This window comes from Protopterus annectens, chromosome 2.part0 (genome assembly GCF_019279795.1).
Source record: "Protopterus annectens isolate FY-2018-M chromosome 2.part0, PAN1.0, whole genome shotgun sequence".
NCBI classification, from domain to species: domain Eukaryota; kingdom Metazoa; phylum Chordata; order Ceratodontiformes; family Protopteridae; genus Protopterus; species Protopterus annectens.
Window position 1 is genome coordinate 1,552,002,745 of NC_056728.1, and position 18,815 is coordinate 1,552,021,559.

Consider the following 18,815-nt stretch of genomic DNA (forward strand, 5'->3'; position numbering starts at 1 on the left):
GAGTCATGATAGCTTCCAGAGCTGCGAGCACACACATTCATGATAACACCCTGGTCATTGCACATGACCTGGCAGTTGATGGAGGGGAATCCTTGCAGTCTATGTAGACCCTAACCTGTTCACCGGGTGTGCTTTGATGTGGATGTGTGTGCAATCTATGGCACCCAGTACCTCCTATTCTGCTACATGGTGGAAGAGACGCTTATTGCTGATCCTCTCCTCACGGGTGTTGGGGAAGTAAATGTGCTCACCGGCATTTGGTAGCATGCCATCCAGGAACTGGTGGAGTACCCTGAATGCAAATGCCTGTGAGACCCCCATGACATCCCCAGTAGGTCTTTGAAAAGTACCATTAGCTAGAATTCTTAAGGCTACACATACCTTGGTATCCACTGGGATGGGTTCCCCTCTGTTGGCTCTAGGTCTGAGTTGAGGCCGGCATAGTTCAGTGATTTGCTGAGGTATGTCTCTGTCCACACTGTAGTCCTCTACTATCTCCAGATCATGTAGCCCCTGGTAAGTTACCCTGGGTCTGAACACTCTTCTTCTCCTCCTTGGCAGTTGTCAGCATTATCCTCCTCTGCCTCTAGCACATACTGATGGAGCAAAGCAATGTCAGCACCTTACATTTTTCCAATTAAAATTCCCCCGTATATGTACATCAATGGTGCAGAGTTTGTGGGAAAAACCAGACTGCAAGTTGTTTCCATAGTTTATGCTGTTGTGCTGTAGATGCTGCTTGTATGATTGGCTGACTATGATGCATGCCACCTATTAGCTATGTAATTTGTTCTTGATTGCTTTTGTTCTGCTATTTTCCTTTTTTCCCCTTCCCATTTCCTCCCTTTTTAAGCAATGAGATGTGCCACGCAAACCCAGTGCCCAAATGTAAACAGTCCTGCTATTTCTGGGGGTTTTAGTTTGTTTTAGACCGGGTGCACACCATGCAAACCTATTTAGCTAATGTAAACAGGAAGAAATGGCCATCTCTGGATGGAAACACGCTCTTCATTTCATGGAATAAGTCAATACAGCCTCAGACACACCTCTTTGCTTAGCTGTGCTTAGCTAAGCTTATCTGTATACCAAAGGGCTCCAATGTGCTTACACCATCCCTGACACACACCCTTTTCATGTCTGTTGCTCCTCCTACTTACATGATCATGCTATAGCACCTACACGGTTAGGTGCAGTTTGCCACTTAGAAGATTTTTGTGATTCAGTAAATATTCCCTCATTTTCATACCCCATTGCCTTAATCCATAGATACTGCACTACCCCAGAGCCTTTCTTCTTGACAACCACTGTTCCCTGGTATTGTTTTGATTCTGCATGCCATAGACGATAATGGCAAGATGCAGATTTCCCTTAAAATTGAGTTTTCACATTTTTTTAAATTTTTAGCACAATCCTGTTTGCGCATCGTTGCCTTATGCTTAAATGGCCGAGATCGGCCAAAAAAAAATCCTTTTATTTTTATAAAATTGAATCTGAAGCTCTTTTCCATGCCAATGGCCATATATTTGGTCATTGGCATGCCTAAAGAGTATAATACATGCTTTTTTTGGAACTGTCATTCCTCTGTTTTGTTATCTGCAGAAATGTATTCATTCGGGTAGTAGCCAAATACATTTCTGCCACTAACACTGTTCTTGCATGGATACCTGCCTGCTGAATTGCTACTTCACCTCATTCATATGGTTGTCATCAGCAAATGAGGTAATTAACATTCTGCACTGGTTTCCATACAGGAAAAGTATAGGCAGGCTTGTGCATGTCAAAACACTTGCTTACTGGATCGCTCGGCAGCCATATACTGTGCAGGAGCGGCTACACTGTTCCTGCATGGAAAAATATGTTTATTGAATCTCGGAGTTAGTATTGCAGTTTAGTTAAACAACAGTACATTGTGAATAGCAGTACAACACATACTATTACAGTGCAGTTAAACAGCAGTACACTGTGAGTAGCAGCAAAGTCAAATTAAATGTAGGCAAACCTGGTAATCAGTATGAAAGACAGAGAAAATAAATTGACTTGTGCAGCACTCTTAATTATACTGTGCTTTCTTTTAACTAGTATGATAAAATAACTATCCTTTACAGCACAGTTCACAATAATCAGAAACATTAGCTATGTTAGAATCAGCCAGTAAAATAAATCATACCCTGTGATTCATTAACACCTACACCAAGTATTCCTTAAGTGCACACCATTCTGAGTGAACAGACACTACATGCATAACTCACACCTTCTTCCTCCTAATTTTAGTTTTACTACTGATTTTCTTGCAGTCTTAAATGTTGATGGGGATCCATGAAGGTTACTACAAAGTGTACTCAGCATGTACACTTAGTGTAATCTCTCTGCATAACTAGAAAGCACAAAAAGTGTCATAAGGATGTCTGTGAATACAGTTTGTGTACACTTAGTGTACACTTACCCCCAGATTTACTATTCCTCCATGCAGGGCTAGCTTAGTCCTTGTAATCGGCCGTTTAGGAGCAGGATGGCAGCATGCCATGCATAGTAATGAAGCACGCTACCTGAGCTCCTAATCTTACAGGGAGCGTGTAAGAGTGCAGGGGGCATGTCTGAGAGCAGATCACTCAGAATATACATGCCCCCGCAATGAAGAACAGCAGAAAGGGGTAAGAAATTAGCAAGACTACTAATAGGTGTTTGCATATCCCCACCAACAGTCCCCTTGTGTACAACAGCAAAAGTATAGAAAAATAAAATAAACAAACCCATTTTTTTTAAATCCGATTAAAGCTAACCATAGGTGCTTGGATGTGCCCATCTCTTAGCTACAGTTAATACAGCTTAAATGGTTGAAGAGGATAACAAGGAAGATATATGTAAATGAAGCATTATAGTAATAGTGTAGCGGGCAGAGCATTCGCCTTACAAGCAGCCATTCCTGGTTTGAGTCCCACTGCAGCACTTTCCATGGCAAAGCACATTATGACTACTATTGTTGTTGCATAACCCACTAAATAACATATATTTATGAACTGGAGTACTGCAGTAAATGTACATGTGAGGTGTCAGTGTCATAACGAATAAAGCACTAGTAAGCAGGTTTAAGCACCAATAAGCAGTAGTAAGCATATGTAAGCACTAGTAAGCAAGCTTAAGCCTGTTTGTGTGGCGGTAAGCAATGGGCATGCAGGTTAAGCAATTCTAAAGCTAACTCACTGTAAGCATATGTAACCAGAGGTTAGCATTACTTACCCTCGCGTCAACCCATGCAAACCTGCTTACAACTGCTCAAAAGTGCCTTAACCACTCTGTATCCAATGGCCCTTGTTCTGCCCATCAACAAAATAAACAGCCATGGAGGTCTCAAACCCAGGACCCTATACACCACAATCACAGCAGTTAACCACCAAGCCATCACAGAAGTACATAAGAATGAGGCATCAACAAACAAGTTTTCACCATAGTAAAACCAAACTGAACTTGTGAAAGGAATCAGTATACAGACATCTGTGGCTTAAGCCACTACATAACAGAAATATGTGAACTGGAGTAAATCAGTAAGCCCAGAAGTCAGGTGTAATTGTAACAGAGTGCCCCGTAAAAACACAAGGACCCCATACAGTGTACGTACACATGAATCATGGATACCAGGCATACATATAAGGTGTAATGAATAATAACTCAATGCCAAAAAAGAATTATAATGCAAACTGTAATGTAAGCAATGCTAAGCATTGCACAGGCCAGCTTAGGAGGTGTAAGCAATGTGTAGGCCAACTAACTCAATGTGCCCAGTGTTATACCCCTTTAAACAATGCCAACCCTAGGTAGACAGGTTTGCCCATAGCCTAGCCTTTTCAAAACTAGCTAATCACGGAAAAGTGCAGGAAATCAGACCTACTTAAACCCCAAGAGGCGGGAATACATCCCATAACTGGTTGTAGCTTACCCTTGCAGACACAATGGCAGTAAGGGGAAAAGGTGTGCACTTTCGGGCACAGTGCTGGTGCATCCAGGAGTCCAGAGTCATGGCAGGACTCATTGTCAAACACCATGATCAGAGACCGCTACAGGGCCAGTACCAGGGCTCCCAATATAAGGTGGAGGCCTGGGACCATCTCACCCGTGACCTCACCAGTGCCACTGGCATACCCCAAACTGGTGAGCAGGTCAGGCATCACTATGCCAACCTGAAGTGCCATAAGGGGGACCTCTTGGACCAGTGGATCCAAGAGGCTAGAGTGGCAGGGGATATTCCAGTTGTGTATATCACCCCACTATGTGTATAATAATTGCCAGCTCTGGTATATCATGGATAGGTATGGCTAAATATTCCTCTTATGTTCCCAACAGCTGCAATGGAGTGGGCCGTGAACCAGGAGGCCCACATCACTTGCCTGATGAGGTTGCGATGCAAGGCAGGTCGGTACTACTCATGCATTTACTGTCATAGGAAATAAAACTAAAAGTAGTAGTAAATCAATTGCCTGTATAAAACCTGTATTGTTCAAGGCAAGTACTGCATACACTGGAGAATATGGCAGGAAGAGTCTCATATAGTATGTATATAAATAAAAGCATAACAGCCTGACAATAAAGGTCTAACTGTTGGACTGCATGTGTATACTCTGGTATCATATGGTAATGTAGATTTGCAATCATGTAATAGTACTATTGTATTAAGCACTATTACCCACACCATACACCATACATTGAATGTGTAGGAATGCCTGTATATGACTGGTGGAATCCCCAGAGGCCATTTAGCACAACTGAGAGACACATAGACAGAAAACAGGGAACATGCAGACAACAAAACCCAAATAGCACATGCAACTGAGATGTGAACTGTTGTTTTGTTTAGCACACACAGCCATGGTTCGAATCCTGGGAGTGATAGCAGTCTGCATACAGAATCATACCCCACAACTGTACAGATATGTCCAGAATGTCCAGTAATGTGGCCTATATATGTTGCCTATCAACCTGTCCCCCTGGGAAATCAGTGGGATGACCCCAGACATATAGGTAGCAGACAGGAAATACAACTGATTGACACACATCTAGGAGAACAAAGCTGGCACAATAGCAACTCTCCAAAACCTTATGAGACTAAGAAGCCATGTATGTCCCATATACACCCCAACTTGTCAAGTTATGGCCAGAGTGTGTACAGTAACAGAGTGAGATGTATGTGCATAATATTAATGTGGAATTTGGCACTGTGTGTGGGAACATTCAGGTAGTGATAACAAACAATTCCCCCACAGGTCTGCCAGATACCAACACTGTGCCCAGAAATACAAGAATTATACCCTGTACTGGAACTGTTTACATTGGTATTGTATGGCATTGCAACCAATGCAGTTGTTCTGAATAATGAGGTATTACATATCACTGTTGCCCACACTATCCTACAGAATATTACTGTCTAGGAGATCTGTATAAGAGTGTTGTAATACAAGGTCAGAATGCAAAAGCACAGGGGATTAATAAAACAGAAAGCAGATACGAGATATACAGCAATATCTATCTATATAGCAGACACAACTGTGATGGACAGTGTTTAAGTTGTAGCAGACACAGCCATGGTCTGAATTCTGGGAGTGGATGTAGGCTGCATACAGAATCATACCCCACAACTGTACAGATGAGGCTAGAATGTCAATTATATAGGCCCGTATCTGCTATGTGCTTCCTGTCTCCATGTCCTCCTAGTAAGTCAGTGGGATGATCCCAGATGTTTAGCCAGCAAACAGGGAACACAAGTGATTGTCAAACATGTATGTGAACAAACCTATAACTGTAGCAACCCCTGAAACTGTTAGGAGAGTAATATTTCAAGTATGTCCTATCTACACTCCCATGTTGTCAAGCTGTGACCAGAGTGTGTACAGTAACAGAGTGAGATGTATGTGCATAATACTAATGTGTAAAGTGAAAGTTTGTGTGGCAACAGTCAGGTAGTGCTAACAAACATTGCCCCCAGAGGTACGTTGGATAAGAACACTGTGCTGAGAAATAAAGACCATTATAACCTGCACTGGTATGTTCACTCTGGTATTGTAGGGAATTGTGAGTGTTTCAGTTTCCCAGAATAATAAAGTATCACTGATTACTGTCACCCACAGTGTGCTACATAATATAACTGTGTGGGAAAGCATGTATATGTGTGTGTCAGGTCACTAAAGGTGGAAGAGGGCCATATTCTATATATGTCCCTGAACACCAGCATGTGGTCAATACATGGCCAGAGTCTGTGCAGAAAGAGTTGGATAGCTATGTGCACAACATCAACCCAGAATCTGGGAGTATGTGTAGAAACAGATAGTTAAACTAAAACTGCCAAACAAACTTGTGAAGTCGAAAACCCCGAAGGAAGCTTTCTGCAGGTTTTGATACAATAATCCAATAAACGAGCAAGATGACTGTAAAAAACGTAATGTGAGCACTTTTATTATACAAGAACTTTCGGAAGGCTTAATAACCGACCTTCTTCAGACAAAACAGTTAATGGCAAGCAGAGGTTAATTTAAATACTTGTAACCCCACCCTGTTAATAAACTTTTAATTAAGAGCCCGCCTTCATTTAAAAACTCCTTGTACTTTTGCATATACATCACAAATAAAAACATTTTTTAAAAACGCCATTTTTTAAAAACATTCCTTAAAACCTAATATGTGTGGATGTTAATCATATAAACAGTTTTTTATTGTTTATTAAATAGTGTACGATTAAAAACCACATTTTAAATAATAAAAGATCGATCCTATTATACTTGATTCAGGTTATGCACACCTATATACTTGTCTTGAAATAATGCAAAACCCCAGTCACCGTACAGGGCAAAACTGCCCCCCCACCACCCGACATGCCGCAACCCTCCCTCATTGAGGCCACACAGTTACAAAACACAGGACCATGTTATAACACCAGAGCCTACCCCTGGCTGGACTAAGAAACTGTCAATCCATCTGAAAGTAAAAACTAACACTATACTTGGTTATGAACCAATGGTGAATTATTGAACTATACTTCCTCAAACACACATGGTGTAATATCATTATAAACCCTAATTTATGTGGGTGCTGGTTTACACCTAGTAGTATGATCAATACTAAGATGGGAACATTTATTATCTCCTCAAGGCCAGAGTTTTAAGAATACAGGACAAAGAAATGGCATCATTAAGTCCAGGGTATATATATGCTCCTGTTCTAATCTGCCAGAACAACTCTTCCTTTTCTAAGTTGACCTGCCAAGGGCCACTATTTGGGTCCATTGCAATTTGTTTTACCACGGCAAAACGGAAAGCATGACTAGGATAATCCATAACATGACGAGCTAATGCATTCTTTAAATCTGCCTTTGATATTGCATAAAGATGTTCATATATGCGTTTCTTAAGTGCCCTTTCGGTCTTCCCTATGTAGAAGGCCGAACATTGATTACATAGGGCTACATAAACCACTGCTTTAGACCCGCAATTAAAGTTACCCATGACCTTGTATATCTTTTTATTCATGTTAAATTGTGTCCCTTCCTGGATGTTTTTGCATTGACGGCATGTCCCACATTGGGTCATGCCTTTAAACCTATTAGGAAATGTTCTTTTGTTTCTTTCCAAAAGGGATTTCAATGAAAACCCTTTTCTAAACGTAAGTCCTGGTACTGGTCCTAATAGGTCAATTAACTGCTTGTCCTCCCTAATAATCGATCAATTCTTCTGTAAGATGTCCCTTATATAATAATGGTCCACTGAAAAAGTGCACAAGAACTTTGTGCCTAAATCTATTCTATCACTACTCATTATTTCAGCTTCCTTATTATCCTGACTAATGTGAATGTCAGAACCCTGTAAATTTAAAATGGGCTTAAAGTGTCCAACAAGCCTTTTGGTCTCTACTTCTTTTTTGATTTCGATAAGAAGGACTTGGGGGTAACCTCTGTTCACAAACATACTGCTTAATTTATCGCACTCATCAATGAAATCTATATCCCTAATAGTCATACAGCAGCCCTTACCATCTGTCCTTTAACCGCCTCTTTTGATGGTAAGGGTGGCAACTACTGAAATGTAAAACCCATTAGAATAGGTGGGTTTACGATAAATCCTACTGATAAACCTAGATTCCTTGTAATCCTTAGTAAGCAGTATGTCTAAATAATTAATTTCATTAATATTCATTTCAAATGTGAAATCAAGAAAACTTGTGAATGTCTTCATGTTTTCAATGAATGGTTTTATTTCATCCACAGAGCCCTTCCACAAAAAGAACATGTCGTCCTGGTATCTGGTATACCAGGCGACATGTTTTTTGAACACTTCATTAGTAAATATGAGTGTATTTTCCCACTGTGCAATAACACAGTTTGCAAATGCTCCTCCACACGGGGAGCCCATGGCCACCCCTGTCGTTTGTTTATAAATAAGCCCATTAAAATTAAAGAAGCTGTATTTGAGAATCAACTCTAATAATGTCTCAGTGATATAAACTATATTCTGAGGCACTTTTTTGTTTTCCATAAACAATCTTAACCATTCCAAACCCAAATGTTGTGGTATCACGGTATATAAATCTTTTATATCCACTGTCAAGAATATAAAGTTTGGATCAAAAGATATTTCATTGATGTTCTCCAAAAAATGCCACGAGTCCCTACAAATTTGTTTCTCTGATTTAATAAGTGGCTTAAGAATTGTGTCGACATATTTAGCACAAGCTACCAAAACAGATAGTGTTAACAACCATTCCCTCCACAGGTATACCAGGTAAGAGGAGTATACTGCAGGTAAAGCCAGTTCATGTGTAATGATGACGACAGCCATATCACTGTCCAAACTAAGGCTATAGGATAGTGTAGTAAGACATGTAAGGTACAAATAACAGCACTGACTAGGAAAGTAATGTGGACTACAGGAATATACTAGTTGTTAATTTACATCTTTCTCTCCCCCACCATATCTCCAACAATAATCAACATACCCCCCCCAATTGGTATGCAATGACACCTATGTTCTGATAATGTCCAATTGTTTGATAAATATTTTAATTATTCCCATGCATGTGCCATATTGAATTATTCCAAGATTGATGGCATGGTGCCATCAATGTACCTGCATGCTGTTCTTATTACCACTGTGATCCCATATATGCATGTGTTCTGTTTGTTATACAACTGTTCCGAATCTGATGTCTGGATTAATGGGAATATCTATATATGCTGTTATACCTAACCCTGGAATGTGTTGACTATTACTAACGCACATATGATGATTAAATCTAAACACTATAGCATGCTTGGGAAGGCCAGTCCCAGTGGAGCCACCTGTCCCACCTCAGCTGGCCATGGCACCGGGCACCAGCATGTCTGGGGCATAACCCAGGTCCCCCCTGTCCACTGGTCCTGCACCACCTTTGGGTGGAACCACCTCAGGGGATGGGGCTCACCCCCCCTGGGAGCAGGCATGGACAGGCACCTGTCATCTGTCACCAGGTCAGGGTTGTGGTGTGTAGAGAGATCAACCAGCAGCTTGGTGATCTTCTACACCAGCTCAAGGGCTGCATGTCGTAACTAGAGCATCAGTCTGGCTCTGTGGCTCAGCCCCCATGACAGCCACCATCGGTGCTATGAATGTGCAGTGGTGAATGCCCAATGGTGGGGACCTCAGTCCCACTGTTTCCACTAGGGGGCTCATGGACTTCCAATTTCTCAACACTCCTCCCATCAAAGTGTTTACCCCCACATGTGTCATATACCACCCCTGTATGCGTCCTTTTTGTATTGTCTGTTAACCTATCCAACCTACCTTCCCAAATATACCTACTACCCCTCCCCAGCATCCCACTCCCACCTGAAAAAAGGGCAATCTGGTCCCACAAAAAAATCTCACCCCATACATAGCTGTCCAATTCACACACATGTCCACTGGACACATGTAATCTGGTCTAACTAGCATCACAACTTATTATTGTTGTCCTCACCCCCTTCCAGGGGTTTCAGTGTCCAAATCTTCCTCCAAATTCAGTGTATATGCACAGCTGTTGCTGTAGAAGAAATGGGCAGCTATGGACCTTCCCTACAACCTTCCTGCACATCCCTGGCTAGTTTACCTACTGCCTTACCCTCTTTGTTCCCCTTTTTTCACCTCTTTCCTATCAACCCTTTTTTCCTTTCTTTTAAAGAAATTATTGTGGGGGTAAGTGGGAGTAAGCACTTTTAAGCAGCAGTAAGCAGGTTTAATCCTATTTGCACAGGGGTAAGCAATGCCTACATTGGTTAAGCAATTGAGAAGCTAACTGAGCATACGAAACTGTAACCGGATGTTAGCAGTACTTACCTCCGCACAAACCCGTGCGTACCCACTTACAACTGCTCAAAAGTGCCTTAAATACTCTGTATCCAACGGCCCTTGTTCTGCCCAGCAACAAAACAAACAGCCTCTGCAAGTCTTGAGCCTAGGACCCTGCACACCATAGACAAAGTGATTTAACACTAAGCCATATCAGGTTTATGTAACCCTGATGTATTCACAAACATATCATCCAGCCGAGTCAGTCAACAGTACAGAGAATGTATTCCAACATTTAGATGTATGTTTCTATGTAAATATTTTAATATCAAACAGATACAACATATCTATATATGCATGTATGTATGTATGTGTGTATATATATATATATATATATATATATATATATATATATATATATATATATATATATATATGTATGTATATACATTATATATATATATATATATATATATATATATATATAAATATATATACATATATACATATATATATATATATATATATATATATATATATATATAGTGTCTTTTGGCTTTTGCCAGTTAGGGATCGCCACAGCGGAACTTCGGTCCGCTAATGATTGGCAGTAGATTTTTACGTGCTGGCTTACCGGGCCTAATGCACAACCTTCAATGAAGGAATGCCCATTCATCCATGTCAACACACAGAAGACGCTCTAACTGAGAATCGAACGGGCAACGTCTAACTGTGAGGTGAAAATGCTACCGCAGCACCACCACCGCAGTACTATATATATATATATATATATATATATATATATATATATATATATATATATTATATATATATATATATATATATATATATATATATATATATATATATATATATATATATATATATATATATATATATACATATATATATATATATATATATATATATATATATATATATATATATATACATGTATACATATATATATATATATATATGAACATATATACATGCAAATGCCTACATCTATATATATATATATATATATATATATATATATATATATCTATATATATGTCAACATCTGTATGTCTAAATATATAGAACAAGTTACATATATGTAACCAGATATATATATCTATGTAGGTATATATGGACATACGGACATAGTTATATTTATGTAAGTATATATATATATATATATATATATATATATATATATATATATATATATATATATATATATATATATTTATATGTGTCACCTTTAAAATCTGAAATCGCGTTTGCCTGAAGCGGAATCCATTGGGACGAGAATACAGCAGATGACCGAAAAGACGGACTCGGTAAGTGTGCGTCGGTGAGGGATTTAGTGTTAGGAGGCGGACAGGTAAGTGTGCGATAATGAGGGACTGTGGGTTAGGGGTGGGTTAAGTGAGTTAGGGTTAGTGTGCAGGTAGGGTGTGTGTGCGATGGTGAGGGACTGTGGGTTAGGGGTGGGTTAAGTGAGTTAGGGTTAGGGTGCAGGTAGGGTGTGTGTCGATGGTGAGGACTGTGGGTTAGGGACTCGGTAAGTGTGATCAGTGAGGGATTTAGTGTTAGGGAGCGGACAGGTAAGTGTGCGATAGTGAGGGACTGTGGGTTAGGGGTGGGTTAAGTGAGTTAGGGTTAGGGTGCAGGTAGGGTTAGGGTGTGTGTGCGATGGTGAGGACTGTGGGTTAGGGGTGGGTTAAGTGAGTTAGGTTAGGGTGCAGGTAGGTGTGTGTGCGATGGTGAGGACTGTGGGTTAGGGACTCGGTAAGTGTCTGATCAGTGAGGGATTTAGTGTTAGGGAGCGGACAGGTAAGTGCGATAGTGAGGGACTGTGGGTTAGGGGTGGGTTAAGTGAGTTAGGGTTAGGGTGCAGGTAGGGTGTGTGTGCGATGGTGAGGACTGTGGGTTAGTGGTTAAGTGAGTTAGGGTTAGGGTGCAGGTAGGGTGTGTGTGCGATGGTGGGGGACTGTGGGTTAGGGGTGGGTTAAGTGAGTTAGGGTTAGGGTGCAGGTAGGGTAAGTGTGCGGTAGTGTCGGACCTTAGGGTTAGGGCTTGGGTTAGGGATAGTGCATATGTTATGTAGTGTACTGTGTTGGTGTAATGGTTTTCGGTGTTTTGCGTTGTCGGCGTTTTATGTTTTCGGTCTTTTCGTTTGGTCATTAGTGTTTCGGCAGCGGTTTAGGAGTTTTAAGGTGATCCATATATATATATATATATATATATATATATATATATATATATATATATATATATATATCAATAGGTATATATGGACATACATCTGTAGATAATGGGAAAATAACTACAACATATATGTCCACATTCACCGTTAATGGGGTTGAGAGGCCCCAAACAATATACGTCTTGTACGAATAGGTATACACCCCCCCACAGCCAAACACATCTGCCCTGCAATACACTACCAAGTGTTGCAGATCCCATAACCAGGACTTGACATGACATGGGCACAAGATGTTAACAGTACTACATATGCAGTACAGACTGTCTCCCATAGGAAATGTACAATGTGGAAGTTTCAACATCCCCAGGATACATACACAGGCACATGTAACCATATACAGATATCCATATATATGAATATGGGAACGCTTTATAATCTTGAAATTCTGAAATACTGAATTTCAGAATCCTGAGATCATAAAGCCGAAATTTCTAAATACTGAAACCCCAGAAGCGCAAATTTCAAAATCCCGACATTCGGAGATGTTGAAGTAGCACTTCTGGTGTTGCAGTGTTTGAATGGAAGTTCAGGTAAGTATGTATGTTTAAGGGTGTTGGTTAGGGGCGTTAGTGTGTCAGTGTGTGCTGTGACTGTGATGTGTATTTGCAAGGGCAATGTAGGTGTGTGGTGGTGTTTTTGTGTGTTTGTCTGTGTAGTGCGACCCTGGAGTTAGTATATTTAAGTAGGGGGGTGTGGGGGGCAGCTCGCCATTGGGGGGTGCAGGGGGGCTTGACCCCTGCTTTTATGTAGTATAGGTTTGTGTGTTTATGTGTGTGGGAAGGTGTGTGTTTGTGTATGTGTGTGGTGTCTGGTGAGTGTAGGATTCGTGGTTTCAATATTCGCGCTTTTGGGTTTTGGTATTTAGAGCTTTCGGCTTTATGGTCCCAAAATTCTGAGATTCGATATTTCAGGATTTTGGGATTATAAAGTGAATCTATATATATATATATATATATATATATATATATATATATATATATATATATATATATATATACATTGACACACACTAAAGACCCTAACCAACACCCTTAAACATACATACTTACCTGAACTTCCATTCAAACATTGCAACACCAGAAACACTACTTCAACATCTCCGAATGTCGGGATTTTGAAATTCGCGCTTCTGGGGTTTCAGTATTTAGAACTTTCGGCTTTATGATCTTGGCATTCTGAAATTTGGTATTTCAGAATTTCGAGATTATAAAGTGTTCCCCTATACATATATATGGATATATATGTGACTACACATACACACGCAGAGATATGTACAGTAAGGTACACACAATATGGAACAGCCGCTATGCCTACAGTTAACACCTTAACAACTGGACACTGTATGAGCCACCCATACAAATGACAATCATTGCCTACAACATATACCCACAGAGAGGTCATAGGATATAACACCACACACAGGTTTGCATAAATGGAAAACTTTGTTTGTGTACTATTACACTTTTATATGCCATGTCATATAGCTGTTCAGACACTGGCATCCATATTAACAGAGTAATGCAACTGTGAAACAGATATACTAATACAGTAGTCTCGAAAGGTTCACAAATGTTGCTGTCCAGGTCAAGCTCTTCAAATAGTACAGTAGTAAAGACAGGGCCACAGGATGCCAAACAATCAATAGTAAGTAATGCAGGTGCATAGTTCAGCAACCTCTATCTACACTCTGTACACAATCACTAGCTGATAAACACTTCAGTTGACACAATGGGATGTAACTGTTATGTAACAAAGCATAACTGATGCCATCACAAGCACACTGACAAACAGAACAGTCTGTATGGCAGGAGGCAGTAGGACTGCATTAACCCAATTTATGGAACTAATTTAAATATAGGTGAATTGTGTGGCACTGTACATCCAGATACCTTAAGGCAGCTCACCCCTGATACCCCCACAATTTGTAACAGCCTAGGTTATTTATGGGGCATCCCACCAAACTAAATAATACAGGGCCTTATCCCACTGTTACAAACACTGGCATCTGGAGTGCATAAGGGCACACATGTAGTGTGTAGGTGAAGCCCACACATATATGGCCCCAGCCCCACCGTATGTGTGGAGGATACAACAGCAGTGGACTGATGGCAGGAATGGCAGCATGATATACTGACAGCCCACTACTCCTGCAGACTGCAGCAGAGATATGGCCAATATATGTGGACAGTCTGACACACTCTGAACAGCCCAGAGGTATACACAGAACCCCTTAGTGCAAGACATGTGGACCAAGCCTGACAATGTGGATGTTAACAGCCATATAGATGATTATAACACGTAACTACTGGTATACATTTGCCCCCCATAGGTTATGCATTCACACACTCCTGTCTGTCCTGACACATATTAACTGCTAGTACAGAGGTGCCATGGCCACATACTACCCACTAGTTATTGACATACATCTGTACAGCATCCCACTGCTTTGTCTGACATACATGACTGTTATGGTGGCCCGGCAGCAGTACATCTGGCAAGTACTTGGACATGACATCTCACTGAGTAAGTACACAAAGCTGCTAGGCATGTAACAAAGCACTGTGCAGGCTACATGCGGATTGGCTCAACACTGGCCTACATTTCCTATGGGGGAATACACATGTACCTGCATATATAGCAGGCTCTACAGGCATGTCACAGCACAGAGTAACAGACACCTGTGTGAAAGTGCATAACCACAACCAATGTGAACACAGCCACAACCACATAAGGTAATCTAGCGTAATATTACAGTATATGGCCTATCTGTTCAACACCATCCTCATATGTGTGTGTTTGCCCCTACAAACATGTAAGCAGATAGGATAACATACAGTGGAGCAGCATGTAACATCAGATAGAACAGGACCAAGAGCTATGACATCTACCACAGTCTGTACACAGGCCAAGGTACATATTAACAATGCACACACTGTTGACAATCACCATAAGTACACAGATCTCAGTACTGTACACAAAACTACAGCATGTCCAGGTTATGTCATCAAATTTAACCCCTACTATACATAATATGTGTAGCAGTCTGATATCTCACTGGCTTGTTATCCAATATGATGTCAATGAATATGGTGCATAGAAAATATGCACCTCTTACTGCATGACATTTGTACAAAGGTTAACAGATCTGTGGCTGGAGGCACAAACACAAGGCCAATATTGAGATGTTGCTGTGATTACCTCATACGTTTACTGTTGTAACAGGGTTTGTTGCAACATATGTCCTATGAGGGATATGAAGTCAGTAACTCTCACGGCTGTCATCATCTACAGACTGCAATCCTCACACTACCTTCTGCAGTTCACAGATAGCTGCTCTGTGGATAACACAAGAAACAAAAGGCACAACACACTCCCCATTCTGCAGATGACCCTACAGATGGCAGGGGGGGGGGTTCCTCATAAACATAGCTATGACATGACAGGTATTAAAACATGTAGGACAACCATATCCACACACACCCTGTAAAACCAACATTACTACAATTGCAGTATAGCAGCACTTACAGTCTGTAGTCAAGTCAGGCACATCCCCCTCCTGTGTGTTGGCCTGTTCCCAGAGTGTATGTTGTTAAAGGTAAATCCCCAATCCATCTGTGATGTTGTTTGCCAAACAACAGATCTAGTTCCATGCAATTGGCTATGGGAATGTTACCACAGCTGTTTCACATGCAATCAGCTAGAGGAGGGCTGCAATTCATGCAGAAGCCATCAGCTGATCATGAGCATCACTTACAATACACTTGCTGCTGCCTAAGCAAAGCATGTGTAAGTCTCCACATCCACTAGAGAGGGAGTGAGAGAGGCAGACAGAGGCAAAGTAAAGGCAGGGAGGGGTGGGAGAGTAAAACTTAAGCATGGGTGTGTCACACACCTACCAGCAGAGGGTATCAAACCCCTGATGACTATGTAGTGCTATCAAATTTCTATGCAGTTATCGGATGCACCACATAGGCTACATGTCAAGGAGCCCTCAAAACATATATGAGATGGTGAGTGGCATCTGAAACAGGGATATGGCAGCTCTACAGTAGGTGTAGTACATGTGCCTGTCCACATGAACAGGTGCCAGTATTAACACAGCCACACTCTCACAGTGACACACACACACATTGGCACACATGGCAGGGCCAGGAATACAACTCATCACTAGTGAGATTGCCACAACACATTACTGTGCAGCTATCACATGCATCACAGTGGTCATACAGAGGTTATATGGGCAAAGATTATGTGGAGGTGTCTGACATTGGACTGCATGCTTCAGTATGCCAATGGGAGTTGTAGTGAGTGTGAATCTGATCATACAACACACACAGGGTGCCAGTACTGGCATGCATGTGTGCATTGCTTTACGGGTGTGTAGTGGTCAACTGTGCCAGACAGCTATACAAGGCTAGGTGATGGGTATACCTTGGCATCAGCCCACATGACAATGGTATGCATTGTGGCTCAGGGGTATAGTTTCTGAATTTGCCTACACAGGTGGGTATTGTATTCACCATCCAGTAACCTGGGTGACTATTGTGTATGGCCAATGCTGTGCATTGTTTGCCATGTATGTGCTCCTTAGTCCATGGCATGGACAGTGCCTGGGATGTGCACACCTCCCCATGCATATACAGTGACATGTGGAACTGTACCAGGGTGTCTGGCCCATGTTGTGTACACAGATTATCATCTGATGTGCCAGTCTTGGCATCATGTTGCGGGAACTGGTAATGGACAGCAGGTTTACCCTGCACCTACATTGATAGCATGATGCAGGCATTTCCTGGTGTCAGTGGCATCTGCCCATGCAGGGCATATTTTCAGGCATGGTATGTCCTTTGTGGGTCACATTTGATGGTACCGCAGGTGTTGCAGGTGTCCAGTGTGGAACATGGGGAAGGTGCACTGTCGACATTTACGTGCCTATTGAACAGATGGACAGGGTGCCATGCCCTCTGTAGCACACTGCAATCACTCCATAGTTACTATCAGTGGGCAATATGCAGGGTACTACCAACCTAGCGGCTGTTGTCTAGGAAAGTGTGCGTGTGTGTATGAGACATGGGTTGAGAGTGTTCACTGGGTAATGCTACGTTTGCTAACTTTGTTTGCCTGGCCTTGATGTCACATGTATGGGTATGGATTTGCATCCCAGCCTCTCAGCTATTTCACATTTGTTATCCCTGTACAGTGGACATTGTGATACATACTAGGACCACCATATAAGAATTTTTCAAAACTCACTCCACATTGAGGCCAGTTGTTACACACTCACAGCCACCTACACACAGGATATGAGTTACAAACACAGACCCACACACATCTGTCATGTCTGGGATTAGAACTCCTACCTAACTAGTTTATTACACTACAGCACTACGCAGTTATAGGATGCACCACAGAGATTACTCTAGTAGTCCTTCCCCAAAGGTGTATTTCACATTGGATGATATCAGCAGGATTGCCAAAGTAGGGCATTCGGAATGTAGTGAGTGTGGCTAGGCTAAAATGCATTGCTCCCTATGCAAACACTGCAACACACACAAAACATCTACAACTGACTTGTGTGGAAATAGAACCACAACCAGAGTTCTATATCACACTACAGCATGCATCTGTTATAGGATGCACCACAGGGATTATTGGAGTACTCCTTCCCCAAAGGTGTATTTCACAATGAATGACATCAGCAGGATTGCCAAAGTAGGGCATTTGAATTGTAGTGAGTGTGGTTAGGCTAAAATGCATTGCTCCCTACACTGACATTGAAACACACACACTTGCCATGTCTTGGATTAGAACTCTTACCTAACTAATTAATCACACTACAGCAGTATTCAGTTAAAGGACGTGCCACGGAAATTATTGGGCTGCACTTTTCAGAAAGATGTATTTCACAGGGTATGACATCAGCAGCCTTGACAAAGAAGGGCAATTGAATTGTAGTGAGTGTGACTAGCCTAAAAAGCTTTGCTCTCTATACAGACAGTGACACACAAACACAATTGCCACTTTTGCGATTAGAACTCCTACCTAACTAGTTTATTACACTATAGCAGTTTGCAGGTATAAGATGCGCCACAGAGATTACTGGGCTAAAGCTTTCCAAAAGGTGTATTATACAGTGTATGACATCAGCAGCCTTGACAAAGTAGGGCATTTGAACTGTAGTGGGTGTGACTAGCCTAAAAAGCATTGCTCTCTACACAGACAGAGACACACCCACAGTTGCCATGTCTGGGATTAGAATGCCTACCTAACTAGTTTGT